The sequence below is a fragment of the Schistocerca americana genome, chromosome 3, assembly GCF_021461395.2.
Source record: "Schistocerca americana isolate TAMUIC-IGC-003095 chromosome 3, iqSchAmer2.1, whole genome shotgun sequence".
NCBI lineage: Eukaryota > Metazoa > Arthropoda > Insecta > Orthoptera > Acrididae > Schistocerca > Schistocerca americana.
Window position 1 is genome coordinate 435,121,291 of NC_060121.1, and position 18,256 is coordinate 435,139,546.

Genomic DNA, 18,256 nt, shown 5'->3' on the forward strand with positions numbered 1-18,256 from the left:
AAACATGTTATTTTAAAAACTGCTTTTTATTTAAATAATTATTGCGAACATAATCGTTAATATCATTTTATACATTTCACTATCAGGTGCTGGTATCATCAGATCTATAATTAAGTTTAAAGGTGCATAAAAATGAGAACCGTTTGTTAACATTATCAGGCTACAAAAGACGAAAAGTTGAATAGCTAAAAATTTTAATAAATTCGGTGACTAAAACTTAGAAGCTGTAAAATGATGTTCAGTGTGGTATTAATAAAACCTGTGCGTAATTGAAGCGTCAGCTATCAACTTCGCTGAAAAAAAAAAGTTTTACGAAGGAGCCGAGGGGAAATGGCGTTGTGGGGTATATGGCCTAATTTTTTTTCTCAGTTGTTATAAAATGAGATAGAATATTTACAATAAAAAATGTTCAAACTTAAACTTTCGATGTTTACAATTTTAAAGACTGTCATTTTGTATGTATGTCCTTTAAAAACTAAAAGACCCATTTCCTTCGTATCCTCCCACCTTTAATGAGTTCGTTGTCGGAACTTTAAATCCTGGTATTTCTTTCTTCCAATTGCCTGCCGAACGCCGACAGTTACAATAAGCTGTAATAGATATTAGTTCCTGGGGCACAAGTTATCGTAGTTTTATTGAATAAGCACCCATTATTTTTCGAAGTCATCTTCACTCTTCATCTTTAAAGAGTGAATACGGCAAATATTTTATTTTCAAATTGTGCCACCCATTCTCTGTCATAAAGTGACAAAATACTTTGTGTGTTGCATAGAAGAGTATACTTAATTACATCTACGAAAGTCGCGGCTGGACTAGCAGAATACCGGGCATTTTATAAATTAGTGGTATGGTCCTGGGGAACAGTATTCCTGCCAGCCAGATGTTTACAGACCACGTCTGAACGCGATTTTGTTGCTGACAAGAGCCGAACTGCTAGGTCAGTGTTTCCCGCTTCGGTTATCAATAGCAGATGTTCGGGAGCCGAGGAACGATGCAACCGCTTAATGTAGATAATTACAGGGAAATGCGCTGCAAAATAAATATTCAATTAATTCTGTGGCTACGAGTTCTTAATCAACGGTGTTTCGTAAAACATTTCTCTCGTTACCTGTTTGCGGCCAGATATAAAACAGTCAAATATATTTATTATATGATTACCGACTGAACGAACTCGGTATGAACGCGCTTTAGCTGATCGGGGGGCAAACAAGCGTGGTGTAGCAATAATATTTTGATACAATCGAGGTACAAAGTACATCAGCTGACGAATTTATAATAGCTTTAACGAATGTCATAATCAAAATTTTTTTCATGTATCATGTGTGACTGCAGTCGAGTTTCCTTTTCGAAACGGCGGGTGATCCCATCTTTTGGCGACGTGCTGAGTCTGTAATGCAACCATTTGTACAAAACAGGTACGTATTAAACGGTATTACGAAGCGATTCACAGTTAGTTATGTGTTCCTTAGATCATTTGAACAACTCTTTTACCCAAATGAAGCAGAACGAGTTAGTTTACATAATATGTGAACATGATTAGTGTTAACATTAATGAACACACTATTTTTTAGTCTAGCTCACGAGACCTCATTTAAAACAAGTTTATTTTTATTTTTATTTTATTTTTTATTTATTTTATTTTTTTTACTGGCCTTCATTTACTAAGTAGAAATTCTTCAATGGAGTAGAAGGAGTTGTCCTGGAGAAATGATTTTACGTTAGATTTAAAACTTGCTTTGCTACCTGTCAGATATTTCATGTTACTCGGCGAATGATCAAAAATGTTTCTTGCTGCTTATTGAACTCCTTTCTGAGCCACTGACAGCTTCAACAATGAGTAATAATGGACAATTTTCCTATAATACAGTAGGTATGGACATCACTGTTATTGACAAATTGTTATGGATTATTTATGACGAATGTCATTGGCGGAGATATGTACTATGACGGCGCAGTTAAAATGCCTAGCTACTTGAGTACCTACATGACGCCCACGGGTGGACGATACAAATTATTCTTACTGCTCGTTTTGGTGCAATCAATATTTTATTTCTAAGTTGTGAGTTACTCCTGAAAATTATTCTATAAGACAATAAATATGCAAAATATGTTAGATGTTTGATTCTTTTGCTTCCAATATTAGCTATAATACGAAGGGCAAAAGTAGCTCAACTTAATTGTTTGAGAAGCTCAGTACCAGGTGCATTCAAGTTCTAAGGCCTCCGATTTTTTTTCTAATTAACTACTCACCCGAAATCGATGAAACTGGCGTTACTTCTCGACGTAATCGCCCTGCACACGTACACATTTTTCACAACGCTGACGCCATGATTCCGTGGCAGCGGCGAAGGCTTCTTTAGGAGTATGTTTTGACCACTGGAAAATCGCTGATGCAATAGCAGCACGGCTGGTGAATGTGCGGCCACGGAGAGTGTCTTTCATTGTTGGAAAAAGCCAAAAGTCACTAGGAGCCAGGTCAGGTGAGTAGGGAGCATGAGGAATCACTTCAAAGTTGTTATCACGAAGAAACTGTTGTGTAACGTTAGCTAGATGTGCGGGTGCGTTGTCTTGAAACAGCACACGCGCAGCCCTTCCCGGACGTTTTTGTTGCAGTGGAGGAAGGAATTTGTTCTTCAAAACATTTTCGTAGGATGCACCTGTTACCGTAGTGCCCTTTGGAACACAATGGGTAAGGATTACGCCCTCGCTGTCCCAGAACATGGACACCATCACTTTTTCAGCACTGGCGGTTACCCGAAATTTTTTTGTGGCGGTGAATCTGTGTGCTTCCATTGAGCTGACTGGCGCTTTGTTTCTGGATTGAAAAATGGCATCCACGTCTCATACATTGTCACTACCGACGAAAAGAAAGTCCCATTCATGCTGTCGTTGCGTGTCAACATTGCTTGGCAACATGCCACATGGGCAGCCATGTGGTCGTCCGTCAGCATTCGTGGCACCCACCTGGATGACACTTTTCGCATTTTCAGGTCGTCATGCAGGATTGTGTGCACAGAACCCACAGAAATGCCAACTCTGGAAGCGATCTGTTCAACAGTCATTCGGCGATCCCCCAAAACACTACTCTCCACTTTGTCGATCATGTCGTCAGACCAGCTTGTGCGAGCCTGAGGTTGTTTCGGTTTGTTGTTACACGATGTTCTGCCTTCATTAAACTGTCGCACCCACGAACGCACCTTCGACACATCCATAACTCCATCACCACATGTCACCTTCAACTGTCGATGAATTTCAATTGGTTTCACACCACGCAAATTCAGAAAACGAATGATTGCACGCTGTTCAAGTAAGGAAAACGTCGACATTTTAAGTATTTAAAACAGTTCTCATTCTCGCCGCTGGCGGTAAAATTCCATCTGCCATACGGTGCTGCCATCTCTGGGACCTATTGACAATGAATGCGGCCTCATTTTGAAACAATGCGCATGTTTCTATCTCTTTTCAGTCCGGAAAAAAAAAAAATCGAAGGCCTTAGAACTTGAATGCACCTCGTAATATGATACCTCCATTTCAAGTTCTCATCAATGTGTACACCAAAGTTTGGACTATAATGCCCTATTTATAGGCTCCTGCTCACGTGCTGCATCAGTTACTGGTATGACTCTAATAGTTGTAGAGAACTGGACATAGCGTATTTCTTCAAAATTTAGTGAGAGTCCTTTTTTTGATAACCGCTTTATTGTTGTTTGGACAATACTATTTATCGTCTCTACTGTTCCTTTCTCTCTAATGAGATATATTACGTTACTAGTATCACCTGCAAAAATTACCAATCCTGTCGCTTGAATATTAAGTTTTGCATTCTGTTTGTTAAGTATGATTCAGATCAGCTGCACATAAAGCCATCAGTTCCATAAAACTGGAGTTTTTCTTAGAGAGTAACATGGCCTACAAAAAATACCGACTAACAATATTTTGTTATTTAAGACCTGTACTATTTGATGAGTGAACATGTAAATAGCAGTGACATACTGTACAGTGTGCACTGTACAAATCACTTTCCTTCAATCTGTCTATTAAGGTAAGTCATAGACATCCTCGCATGTTCTTACACTTATCTGGAACCCAATCTGATCGTGAACCAGGCAGGTTCTACCAGTCGTTTCATCTTATAAAGATAATCCGCATTAGTATTTTGTGAATGTGATTCAGTAACCTGATGTTTTTGGGTGTCCACGACTTACATAACACAAAATAATGAAAATAACAAGAAAATTCTGCTAAGCCTGATGATTATCTGTTAGATGGGCTGTAAGCTCCAGAATTTCGGTCTCTTGGTGGCGTCATTAGTTGTTCAATAATAATCTTATGTGGTGCAACCTTCGGGCTGGTTTCTGCAGACCAGGAGATCTTGAGGCTTCTGCAGTTCACCACACTCACAGGACTCATCTTCAGTCATGAAGTCCGATTTCCCGATTTTCTCCTTGCATCCTAACACTCCTATGAATCGGTTTAGTGCCTTCCAAGTAACATATGGCATATGAAAGTCCGAGGCATGTTTCTTTTTGATGTTTTCTACAACCCTTTTGGCTAATGAATTCCGCCATTGCTCTGTTCGGCGAGTTCCAGGTACTGATAGAATTGCTGATGTTGTGTGCATGAAGTTCCTTCTTGACCTTGTCGTTCATATCCAAACAGGGGGTGTCTGTCATCGATTTCTCCTTCTTTTTATACATTTCCCAGACTGTTCATCTCCGGATGTCAAGTTGCACTCTAACCACAATTTGATAAATTTTGGTGACAGGAGTTGGTCATGGGCAGCCAGTCACAGTGTATCCTGTCTCATTCAACGCCGTATTCACCTGTTCGGTATGTGTGGAATTTCGTCAAACTGAAGATGCGCTGCAGAGAAACACAGTGTTAAGCACATTCAGCTCTGGATCCTAGGTGGTGTCATTATGTTGATATTGTTCCGGGCAGACACCTTTACCATTGTTTCTTGGCAATGACTTTGGAATGTGAGACTACGATCCACCTTTATTCCCAACAATTTTGGAGTATCCTAGTGGCAAGGTTGTTCCCCTCTCCCAACAGTACTTAATTCCTCCTGGTATCCTGGTTTCTCAGATGAAATGCACCTACACCCTTCCGGGATTTGACTTTAGGTGTTTATCATCATAATAGTTGCCGAAATCTTCAGGGGCTGCTTCAGCTTCATTTCCACTTCCTGAAAGTTTTTGCCTTGAGTTTCAGTTGCTGCGTCATCTTCATAAATAAAAGTTCTTGCTCCAGGGTTGACTGGTTGGACGTTTGTGTAGATGTTGTACAGCAGCGGTGCCAATACCCTACCCTGAGGGAGGGAAGTCTTTAAGTTCTTCCATCGATGCTTCAAATGATGCAAGTGACAAAAAAAAACCTTCTATTTGATAGCAAACACTGGATAACGTCTGTTAAACGGTAGTCTTTTGTTGTTGAATATGTCTTTCTAGACAATTTAATGTCGCTGACGGTGTCATACGCTGCTGACAGCTCTATGAAAGCCACTCCTATAATTTGTTCTCTATCGTATCCGTTTTCTACGCACTTAGTCAGATGAAGGATTTGACCACGTTTCTGTGGGGAAACGTGACTGCTCATTTATAACGTTTTATCAACACGTTGTGAGATGTCTGAGACTTTACATGTTTTTCAAAGAAGACAAAGTTGTCGTATGCGCTTTGCATCCTTTGAATGTATTCCAGGTTTCATAAGTGCTACAGCCTCGGCTTTGCACTAGACATTAGAAATCTGTAATTTTGAAATGTATGTGTTCATTGAGTTTAAGACACATTGCTTTGTTACTGGCCTAAATATTTTAATTTTCTCTCGTCCTTAGTCATCTAAGCCTGCAACATTTTATTCTTCATAGATCGGAAAGTTACTTTCCGTTCTTCCGTGTGAAAGAAGTACCAAGATAGTCTTCCTCATCAGTATTTCTTTGAAATATACTGTTCAGAGTTCTTCTTTTAGTTGCTCCATTCTCACCTCTGTGAGAAACTGCTATTTTTGATATTGGAATTACTGCATTCTCCTTGAAGGCTGAGGGTATTTCACCTATCTCACATATTCTACAAGTTAAAATGATCCTTTCACGGTTGATTCCTTCTAGCACCTTAATAAATCCACAAGAAGGACTTACCAGCGCTCATTAAAAACCGGAAGTGCATTTTGATAGAATTAAATGATAAGAGCGCTAAATCTCCATAAGAATAACACAGGCCGGAAGTGAATTCTTCTGCAACACGGGTCAAGTAAATATAAGGCACGCTCAACAGCAGCGAAACATTCAAAGTCCGAATCAAGGTCACGCGCACTCAGACGCGTAACACACGAAGTACGTTTAGTGTGTTCTCGCTGTGGGTTGCAGGGGTTACGTCCCCTGGGGAGGTGGGCGGCTGCCTCGACGAGAATGAGCCTGCAGCTGCCTCAGTACCGGATGCTGCTACTGATAAGAGCTCGGCGCGCCAGTTATCAGCGCCGTTGCGCAACCGGAAGTGAATTCTTCTGCAACACGGGCCTAGCAATACTAGGGCCCGTGTTGCGCCCGGCCTCGTCCAGCGGCTAAGTCCCGCTCAAGGTCACCCGCCTTACACATCGGCATGCGGTGAACGCACACAGTTCTCTAATTTTTTGGTTTCTCTTTGTATTAGATGTGCCTTTTATAAAGTATTCTTATCTTTAAAGTTTGATTGTGGTGGTTATTGGTCGCGCCAGACCTCTCGTGAGACCTTTTTCCGACTTCCGTCTTTCAGAATTCTGTGCAATTCTTCTCGCAATATCACATCTCTCTCATTTTGTTCAACTACTTCTTCTTCCTGTTCTGTAATATATTCTTCAACCTCGGTTCCTTTGTTTAACATTTTAATATGTTCTTTTCACCTTTCAGCTTCTCCTTCTTTTCCTGTTGTTGACTTGCCATCTGAGCTCTTGATGTTCATACAGCTGCTTTTCTATTCTTCAAAGTTTTTATTTTTATTATCCTTAAACGGTTTCACTTTTCCTATTTTCAGTCACGTTTTTTCAGGTTGACATTCTCATGTAGCCTTTCCTGATTTGGTATTTTGCACCTTCCGTGATTTTAATTATTTAGACGTCCATATTCCTCTTAGCCAATCTCTTTTTCTGTGTTTTTGTACTTTGTTCTCTCATCAGAATCTTTTAATACCTCTTGTGATTTTCACTGATTTCTACTGGGCCTTATTTTTGCCTAGTTGCTCTCCTACAATTTTCAATACTTCAACTTTCAATTGTATTTTATTGTATTGTATTTGACTTCTATCACCTATTTCACTACCATAAACTAATGCTCTTTTTAAACTAGTGATTAAGTCTAGTTGTTTCAACTTACCCACGCCAAATTTCCTTTATTTTTCAATTCCTACAACTTCTTTAGATTTAATTTACATTTTATAGATAATAAATTATGCTCAGAGTCCACATTTAGTCACGGAAATATTTTGCCGTTTAAAACACGATTTCTAAATCTCGTTCTTATTGTTATACAATCTATACGAAGCATTTCTTTATCTGCAGGTCTACTCCACATATCCGACTTTCTTACAGGATTGTTAAATAAGGTGTCAGTGCTGTCTTCTACGTAAATTCTAGCAGGCTGGCTTCCCTTTCAAATCATTCCCTGCTATGTTCTTCTATTTTCCCTTCTCTTCTTTCCGAAATCCAGTCCTCTATTGCAGTTTAATTTTCATCTTTCTTATCGTACTGAATAAACTATTTTCTATCAACTTATATTTCTTCGATCTCATGATAATCTACCGAATTAAATGTTTGCATTTGATCTGAGAAACGCACGTTGTGACTAGAGTATATGTGAAACAGAAACGACATTTTACACAATTCCGTTAACAATTATTTGTTATTCAATAAATTCTCCATCTGAAAACAGAAATTCAAGAACTCATAAAACGTTTGATGAAGTGCCCGCTGTGCACATCGTGTAGAAGCAAGATCAGCAAGCAGCAGTGGCAGCACGAGCAAACTTTTAGCAACATGGTACAATATTACAAAAATAAACAGAAAACATATTCACAAATTCGAATTCGAATAAAAAGTAGTGCTCGCTTAGTGATGAGAAACGAAGGCCATTCGTCACTTTTTTTCCTCAGAATTTTCTATAACTTTGGAGGTGTGACCCTTGATGCAGGTTACTATATTCTTCTCAAATTTTATGTCTAACCTCAGCCTTGGAAATCACAAATATTTGGAAAAAGCGGCCAAATATTTGTGACAGGGAAGAATCTATTATAAATGCGAGGGAGGGAAAAAAGTATTAGCGTGCAGCAAGATGTGGACCTATTTTTTTCATTTCCACACCTCGTCATCATTAATCACACAGCCATGCCAAACATACACGACATTCAGCAATGTTAGCAGTTACGCTAGGATGGAGATTTTTTATCGTTGATGCACCATTAGCTGACAATTAATCATAAGGAATCATATACCAAGGAAGACGTGTTTGTGATAAATCTTCAACGTACCAAAAACGGCACCGGAATGCAGGTGAAAGATAGAGGTTTTAGATTGGTCCTTCAATTTTGACTTTTCATTGTTCGCTCGGTTAGAGCTCAGAGAGTTTGGTGTGGACATTGCCAGAGTCTGTGTTTATTTCCATTCTTGCCTCTGCTAACTTGCTGCTGCTTCGATTGTACCACTGTTAGTATTGGCAGAGTTGGAGTCGCACCATAGCATCTGCAATCCAACACAGACAGCTGCGTTGCTCCTCTGAGTGGACTGTAGCATTGCTGAAGTCGTTTGAACACTCGACATTGTGGTTTCCATTTACTGCAGAGAGAGCATTACAAACCACGTTTTCGTCCACTTTGTTTGCATACCAGCACGCATTCAAAGATAAATGGCATAATTTTAGTGCTATTTCTGCTCACATTTAAAGAGATTGGACTGCTTTAGCCGCGCGGAGTGACCGCGCAGTTAGAGGTGTCATGTCAAGGACTGCGCGGCCCCTCCCGCCGGAGGTTCGAGTCCTCCCTCGGATATGGGTGTGTGTGTTGTTCTTAGCATAGGTTAGTTTAAGTAGTGTGTAAGTCTAGGGCCCGATGACCTCAGCAGTTTGGTCCCTTAGGAATTTCCACCCATTTAAAAATTTTTGGACTGCTTTAGTGGCCACCACTCGAAGAAAGTATAAATAATAAAACTGAAAATGAATAAGGAAAACTGGTCACAGAAATGTTTGACAATATGCACATGCAAATGAAAGTTGATTTGGAACAAGTAAAAAGACAAAATACGAACCTATAAAGTTTACACAGGAAACAAATTGTATATTCACGAGTAGAGAGCTAGCTGAGGTGCATCGCAGTTTTGAATGGAGTGTAAGATTTGAATTAGTGAACTTCATGTTGAAAGTAATAGCAGAAAGCTAAGGCTATGGTGCCAAGCCAACATTAGGATAAGAAAATGGTGTTATTGAAGACACTGTGTGTAATAGACAAAGAACAATTAACACATCAGGAGAATTCTGAGCTGGAAGACGGTGTTAAGTTGATGAGGTTAAGAAATGTGTAAAATGGCAACCAGAAACAACAATGACGAAAGTGTCAGAACCACAATGTTATTATTCTTGTGAGAATGTAGCGCACGTCCTGGAAAGTGATCTGTAGCTGACTCATTTAGAACATTCAAAGAAACTTAGAAATAACTTTTTATCTGGAAGGAAAATCTTTTTTAAAATAAATACTAATATAGATGCCCAGCTCATAGAGGAAGCGTAGAACGTTATACAGAAAGCAAACAGATGATAATCAAAGAGGCTGCAAATTAATAATAGACCATTGTAATTCTATCGTAGGGCGAGGGAAGGAGGTAATCATAGTAGGTAATCATGACATTGGTTGGAGAAATGGTAGAGGTGAACGGCTTGTTGACTTCTACAGAAAAGATAGACAGTAGTGAGAAATACAGGGTTCAGAAATCACAGTAGTAGTATGTAGACTTGGAAATATTGGGGGCTAAACACAAAAACGAAGCTGAAAGTATTAATTAAAAAACGCCTTTGGTCATAAATGTTCGTATTTTATTAAATACATGATGCATTTCGGACCCCGTGCATCCATCATCAGGTGTAAATTGTCTTAATACCTGATTTATTTTTGCTCTTGAATGAGGTGAAATGCATGTTCCTGTTATGAATTTCGTAAGTCAAATGCGGGAAATATATGCGAAGCAGTAGAAAAATAAACAGTGTAAACTTAGCATATTATTCCAGAAAAAAGTTTTTAACTTTTTAACTCCATCATACATTGGTTTTTCCATCCTGTTCATGCATATCATTTCACTCGAGAAGCACATTTGTAAACACATTTCTGTAACCAATTCACAAACATTGTTCTACATTGTGTGATCAAATGCGAATTTATTCGTAGTACCACAGATCTAACTATTAAACAATTGATATATGCAAGGAATAACTTCAGAAAAGGTCTTTAAAATTACTAAAATAACTGTGGCTTGTGAAATCTGTACGTTAATTTAACATAGATTCCGCTTTTTTTTATGAAGCTTTATCTCCAGTTGTTCGGATGCTACCACTGCCTTCATTGTTCAGTATTACCAAACTGTTTCCTAGATTGTTGACGATATGTTTCCTATCCAATATAAATCCTGCAACAACTGAGTTTTCGAAGTGGTTGAGTCATAAAGTTTCTGCCTGTTTTCCCTACATGGTAGGTAGGACAGCTGCGATACAATACTTTTTGCACTCCATTGCTGTTGAATTTTTGCGTAGTTGATTTTATGTTAAGGACGAGTAAGTATCCTAATTTATTAGTGTTAGTTGAGAATGTAACTGTTACAAATGTTTTTTGAAAAGATTTGTTTTTTTTTATATTGTGGCCAGGTATGGGGAAGTGGCAAATATTTTCTCTTTTTGCCATTTGTTGTCTTACTTTTGAATATTTGTCTACCTAAATTGTCAGTTGTTTTGGCTGTGTAGCTGTTCATAGAATGAAGGCTTTATGGACCAGATGATATAGCTGCTGGTAAAGCTTTCGGGATGTGATGTCGTGCTCCAAGAAACTCTTCTGTACCTGACGTTTCGTCTAGGACTGCGCTGGACATCCTCAGGGACACTCCTCCGCTGAGTCTTTCCGACTGACCAGTCGCTCTCGATGTCAGGAACAAAAGAGTTTCATGGACCACGACCTCACACCCCGAAAGGTTTACCAGCAGCTATGTGTAGCTGTTGTTTATGCCAATGCTTTTTATTGTATCTAGCTCATTCTTAAGGCTGTTTTCTTCTAAATAAAGAGAGGGTATTCTGTGTAGCATGTACCTAAATGCGGAATTTTTCTGTGTGGTGGGATGGCATGATGAGTTATCCAGTGTTACGTCTGTGTATGTGTTTTTTTCCGTGTATGCTAAACTTAAGTTTTTGTTGGTGGTTGGTGATTTTAAGATCCAGAAAATTTGTGATTTTGTTGTTCTCATGTTCTATTCCGAATTTTATGTTTTTTTTTGTTTTGTTTGGAAAGAACTGAATAAGTGAGATTCCAGTGTCACTGTTTAAAATATTTATTGATTATTACGACAGCTGTTTAGGAAGATTTCCATTTTGAAGTACATCCAGGTTGTTCTGACGTATATATGACATTTGATGTGACAGTTTCTGGTGACTGGTCTCGTTATATTTCACGTTAAATTCTAAAACATAGAGTTCATCTCGATTTTGTGCTGTTTTATACAGTGTGGCGTAATATATCGATATGATTTTGCAGATACTTCCTGCAATTTTTGCTGGTGCTTAAAATCACCAACCACCAACAAAAATATAAGTTCAGCATACGCAGAAAAAACACATACACAGACATAAGGCTGTACACACAGAAACATGGTGTATTTAGGTCCATGCTACACAGAGTACACTCTCTTGATTTAGAGGAAAACAGCCTTAGGGATGAGCCGGATACAATAAACAGCGTTGCCATAAACAATGTCTACACAGCCAAAAAAACTGACAAGTTAAATAGACAAATACTCAGAAGTAAGACAACAAATGGCAAGAAAGAGAAAATATTTGCCACTTTCCCATACCTGGGCCCCATATTACAAAAAATTAGTAACCTTTTCAAAAAACAATTGTAACAGTTCCGTTCTTAACTAATAGTAATAAATTAGGAACTTATTCGTCCTTAACATAAAAACAACTACGCAAAAATTCAACAGCAGCAGAGTGTAAAAAGTATTATAACGCAACTGTCCTGCTTACCGTGTAGGGAATGCAGGCAGAAACTTCAAAACCCGTTTTCAAGAACATACAAATGCTTTATGGCTCAACCACTTCGAAAATTCAGTTATTGCACGATATATGTTGGATACGAAACATATCATCAACAATCTAGGAAAGTGTTGGTAGTACTGAACAATGAAGGCAGTGGTAGGACCCTAAACCTGTTAGAAAAACTGGAGATACTCGAAAAAATTAAAAATACGGAATCTGTGTTAAAGGAACATAGAGATTTCGTAAGCCACAGTTATTTTAGTAATTTTAATGACCTATTCTGATGTTATTCCCTGCATATATAAATTGTTTAATAGTTAGATCTGTGACACTACAAATAAATTCGTAATTGATCATACAATGTAGAGCAACATTTGTGAACCGTTTACAAAAATGTGTTTACAAATGTGCTTCTCGAGTGAAGTGATATGCGTGAACAGGATGGAGAAACCAATGTACAAATATGATGAAGCTAAAAAGTTAAAAACGCTTTTCTTGGATTATGTGCTAAGTTTACACTTTATTTTTCTACTGCTTAGCATATATTTTCCGCATTTGACTTACGAAATTCATAACAGGAACATGCATTTCACCTTATTCAAGAGCCAAAATAAATGAGGTCGCAAAACAATTTACACGTGATGATGGATGCACAGGGACCGAAATGAATCATGTATTTAATAAAAAGCGAAAATTTATGAATGAAGGACTTTTTAATTCGTACTGCCATTTTATTGAATAGAGACAGTTTTTGAAGCTGCAAAATAGGGATAAAATTAAAAATGAGACTGTTTACACACTGGTGAAAGACAGGTACAGGAATAGAATGAGGAAGATGTGCAAATTATCAACTATTTATGTTAGTATCTACACAGTTGGCTTGTGGTAGAAATAGAAGCAATATTTAAAAACATCTGATGACAGCAGCTGTGGTGAAGTGGATCCTAGAAAATATAAGATACGGGAAAAAATGAATTACGGTAATGCTGTCAGTTGAACTTTTAGCGCACTATGTGACAAAGAACCTGCTGATAATGTCAAAAAACAGAGAAATATGCTGCAAGAAGGAATCATTAGAGCAAGACAGAAAAGTATAGAACATCTTTACCAGGAAAAGTATGGTGGTACAGGATTTCAGTGGAAGAGGACTTTGTGAGTTGTGGAACATGGACTCTTAACCAACTGTAATTTAATTTCATTAAGTGTATGGACCACACTGCCTCCAGAGTGCATACATAAGACCACAGAAACAATGTGTTCGTTTCCAGTTTTGCCAGATGCCTTAACACCTGGTATAATAATACAAAAGTTTAGGCAACTTAACTTCTGCTCTGCAGTAATAATAAAAACCTTGATTGGGCACAAATGAATCATATAAAAACTAGAATGTACGTTTGTATATGTGGATGTGTTGTGTACATAGTTCCGCATAGTCAGCGCGTACACAACTTTCCCACTAGAGCGCGCCCTGCTAAGCACAACAGGGCAGGCGCAATGCTTGTCCATCTCCGTACTAAGAGATGGCGCTGCCATAGAGACAGACCAAACTCTGCTTCCGCTGATCTGCGTATTAATATGTAACGCAGCCAAAGACATTGCTGCTAACATAGAACCGTTTCTCCTCGTGGATCACACTTGAGCAGTGATACATGAACGCGCCAGGTATCATAACGAGTGTACAGACCTCTGATTAGTCAGTCTGCATTTGTCTGCACCAGTCTGTACCAGTCTACATTTGTCTGCACCAGTCTGTACCAGTCTGCATTTGTCTGCACCATTCTGTACCAGTCTATAGTCAAGTTTCAGTCTGCACCTAATAAGATTACCATATGCCTGTACATAGCCATGAAGATAAATGTATAGACACATTTGTCAAGTATCAGAGATATATGTGAGAATAAGATTAACGTATTAATACCAAAGGAATTTCAGATTGTCAATTGTAAATAGCATTCAGAACCAAGTTAAGTAATTTTTATGCTTGTTATTATTTTAATAAATGTGTGTGAAAATTAATCAAGTTCTGTTTAAAGTTGGTCACCGTCAATCTGCTACTCTAACCATGCAAGTGGCATTTCTATAGTCTGACCTAACGGCAGAAGATAAACACGCCACGATAATACCACGAGACATATTGCTGACACTCGCCTACTTTGTTAGAGCGACAAGTCATATAATCTGATGGTGCGTGGTCCAAAGGTCTTACAGTACGCACACCACAGGATGTCTGGAATCTACTACCAAACCTCTGGATCGTTTTCAACCAAATCTGGCAAAGAAACAGGAGGCCTCATGAATACCAACAATGTGGGTTTTATAATCTCCTAGCCCCAAAATCATTCGAGATACAGGCAAAAACGTGTTTTTTAGGCCCTAGTATATACGCTGCCTTGCATAACAGGTATGTTGCATGGGAACAATAGTGACACGCCAAATCAACCTTGTTTCCAGTGCAACCTACATGCTAGGGGCAAGTCAACCTCTTCTCCTCCCCATCGCTCCTCCTCACCCTTCTTTCTTGTTTGTGGTATTGTCAAGGTCAATCTCTCTTCCAACCTACCCCTTCCCTGCCCATCGTTCTGGTTTTCCATGGGTAAATCTAGGACCAGCTGCAGTACACACTTTTCGTCCAGATCAGGCATGGAGTATTTGTCTGTGATAACCAAGAGTTGTGGTGTCATGCAGGAGAGCTGTGTAGCACAGTCGTTGTCACAAATAGCTTAAGTTACTGCTGCACCTACTGCTCGACGTCAGCAATGACAATGTGACTAAGTCGTAGTTTAATAAAAACAATGGTATAAGCAATTACCACAGTGCAACAGATAAACTGTTGGTATAAGCAGCACACCCCTAATACACATCTTCATAGGTGGAACTGATCAGACATCTGTGGTAGTGGAAAGCGTCTACATGACTCCCTTTAATGTGGTGAACAACCCTCAGCTATTAAGAAGGAAGATGACAACTAACAAATTCCTTGGTTTGTGGTTGTTACTGGAGAACCTAGATAATCTTGTTACTGATACTCGTAACGTAAATTACATCAAAAATTGCATGCACCTTTGCGAGAAGAATTTAAATGTGCTTACACCTATTACAGAACTGTTTTGTGACGTTATGATCCTCGAAATCTACGACCAGAAGCAGGTAGGAAACGGGTTTATGTTTCCTCACGGAAACGGTTTATTTGCTGCTCTATGGCAACTACTCAGCCTCATACTTAGAGTGAGTATTTATGGAAAAATTTCATAAAATTCTAAATAGCAATGGGAGGTGGCGTGTTTGAAGGAAATGCCCAATACATTGTTGCTAATTGTACTAATTAAGACAGGAAAGTTGATGGATGTCATTTTGATTCATTTATTATGGTAAGATCAGCTATCATTTGTAAGCAGGATAACATTCTGCCACACACAACTAATATGTAGGTGTGGATGCACTGACGTTTTCCGCCACTTTGCGGAATATGCCATGATGTCAGAAATTATAGTAATGCACACTGTAACATCGAGGTGTCTTACCTAATAAGTTATGTAACATTTTCCACCATTTTTAAACAGGATAACTCTGTTGCTGAAGGCTCTCTCTTTACAGCGTAGCAAATTATGAAACTCGTGTAATTAGTGTACTAATAAAATTAGATTGTTATTATTATTTATAATAAATACCTACCCCCTGATCCCAAACAAACTTGATCCTCACATTATCATGGACGGAGCTTAAATGGCACATGCCACACAATTACACGCCACAGAAAGGTAGTGGGGCAGAAGAGAACTTGATTCTTATGGGCAGAAAGTCTGTGGGGGAGTGGATGACCTTGAATAACCATCACCAGTTGCATCAGATGTAACACAGTATCCCCGAAGTCTCATGTTATCAGTTAACTTTCGATATGGAACCGGCTGTAGTATGATCTTGGGTTGAATCAGCCCTGTCCCTCTATTTGCTCGGACGAATTTTGATGTCAGATAGAGTGTGATAGAGACGTCGTAGCAATGGTTCTTTGGCGACTGTGTGCAAGCTAGCGGTAAAGGGCAACTCTGTGGAAGTCCTCTGTGAAATATAAACTCGTTTCGTGAACGTTTCATGTATTTTTAGTCTCCCGGCTGTGCCGCTGATACATGAGGCGGGGTGGTCAGTGAAGGTGGAGTGGAAATCGAAAGCACAAATTATGTGAAATTGGGTCTAAAAATGCAATGACGTTTTATGTGTACGCTTGCCAGGTCATATACGTAAGATCTCTGTAATCAGCTGGAATTTTCATCATTGATCGCCTCTCAACGGCGCTGTGCTGATGCGATCCCAAGGAAACCTATCGCAACAATCTGCGCCGACTGCTGTTACCTAATATACATTCTCAAGTGACATAATTTCCGCCACCGACTACCTAATTTTCAAGTTGTGGCTAGTATGGCCTTGTCACGTGGTAGCTACAATGAACGATTCTTAGTTACACACAAAGTTGACAAAATAACATTTTTTGTAGCGTTGTACGTTTCTTGCAGCAACCGACTGTCGAAGGAATAATAGCCTAAAATGGAAAATAAAAAATAATTAGTTAATGGAGGAAATGTCGTCATTACAACGAACAAGAATCTAGCAGAGATCACTCGATAGTTCATTGATTCAGTGTGTCAGATCTGGATATTTTCCGGAATTTTTGCTGCCTATCTCCTTTGCGACAAAATATTTTTGTTTATGTTTCTGGTTTCTACACCAGTGGAAACGCCTTGACATGTAACTCACCTCTTTCTGCCGTATGCTGTCACTCTCTGATTTAAAGAGGGGGAAAACGGTGTAGTGTTCCTGCTGACGTCGCACAGAAACCAGTCCACCACGTGCAATGTCCTAATTTATGCAATCTACACTCCTGGAAATTGAAATAAGAACACCGTGAATTCATTGTCCCAGGAAGGGGAAACTTTATTGACACATTCCTGGGGTCAGATACATCACATGATCACACTGACAGAACCACAGGCACATAGACACAGGCAACAGAGCATGCACAATGTCAGCACTAGTACAGTGTATATCCACCTTTCGCAGCAATGCAGGCTGCTATTCTCCCATGGAGACGATCGTAGAGATGCTGGATGTAGTCCTGTGGAACGGCTTGCCATGCCATTTCCACCTGGCGCCTCAATTGGACCAGCGTTCGTGCTGGACGTGCAGACCGCGTGAGCCGACGCTTCATCCAGTCCCAAACATGCTCAATGGGGGACAGATCCGGAGATCATGCTGGCCAGGGTAGTTGACTTACACCTTCTAGAGCACGTTGGGTGGCACGGGATACATGCGGACGTGCATTGTCCTGTTGGAACAGCAAGTTCCCTTGCCGGTCTAGGAATGGTAGAACGATGGGTTCGATGACGGTTTGGATGTACCGTGCACTATTCAGTGTCCCCTCGACGATCACCAGTGGTGTACGGCCAGTGTAGGAGATCGCTCCCCACACCATGATGCCGGGTGTTGGCCCTGTGTGCCTCGGTCGTATGCAGTCCTGATTGTGGCGCTCACCTGCACGGCGCCAAACACGCATACGACCATCACTGACACCAAGGCAGAAGCGACTCTCATCGCTGAAGACGACACGTCTCCATTCGTCCCTCCATTCACGCCTGTCGCGACACCACTGGAGGCGGGCTGCACGATGTTAGGGCGTGAGCGGAAGACGGCCTAACGGTGTGCGGGACCGTAGCCCAGCTTCATGGAGACGGTTGCGAATGGTCCTCGCCGATACCCCAGGAGCAACAGTGTGCCTAATTTGCTGGGAAGTGGCGGTGCGGTCCCCTACGGCACTGCGTAGGATCCTACGGTCTTGGCGTGCATCCGTGCGTCGCTGCGGTCCGGTCCCAGGTCGACGGGCACGTGCACCTTCCGCCGACCACTGGCGACAACATCGATGTACTGTGGAGACCTCACGCCCCACGTGTTGAGCAATTCGGCGGTACGTCCACCCGGCCTCCCGCATGCCCACTATATGCCCTCGCTCAAAGT